The sequence below is a fragment of the Taudactylus pleione genome, unplaced genomic scaffold, assembly GCF_031769625.1.
Source record: "Taudactylus pleione unplaced genomic scaffold, aTauple2 ptg000479l, whole genome shotgun sequence".
Lineage (NCBI taxonomy): Eukaryota > Metazoa > Chordata > Amphibia > Anura > Myobatrachidae > Taudactylus > Taudactylus pleione.
This window is the reverse complement of record NW_028284881.1, coordinates 4,091,173-4,091,808: the sequence shown is the minus strand read 5'-3', so window position 1 is coordinate 4,091,808 and position 636 is coordinate 4,091,173.

Sequence of the window (636 nt, the reverse complement as noted above, 5' to 3'; positions counted from 1 at the left end):
ATGCCGTATCACTACCTCTCAACTAGAGATAAGCGTTAAAACCGAACTGTTCATCTCTACTACCCACTGTCCCCCACTCGCCCTATCCCACACACATCACAGCACTGATGTCAAGTGGCCTGGCGGCTGTCGCATATGCAGAAGGGGAGAGCTTTACTGATTCCAGAGCACCGCAGGGGAGGACTGCATCGCTGGGGCACTGAATACTGGATCGCTTTGCATAAAAGGGAATTATACATGAATTGCTACTTAACCAAGCTAAATATCGCCTCTAAATTATGGGATATTTAGTGAAAATTAACAATTCAATAACGCAAATCTTCATGAATAGTTCCCATGATCTGTAAAACATTGTTTATTTTTGCTGCATCACTATGGGGTTAGAAGCAAAAAGAAACACTGTCTTAGTAACCTAACAACCGTTGGAAGCCCATGGCTAATTGAATCAGTGTCCTAATGTTTTGTGAGAACAAAGTATTTTGTCAACAACAAATGTGTGACATTATAGAGTGGGCCATAATGCTAATCTCTAAATTTACAGCAGCACACTCAATACCCTGTCTAGGGGAGGTGACGGTGAAGATGTCAGGGCCAGTGGTTGGCGGAAGTAAGAATAATACGGGGGCTGGTTGGCAG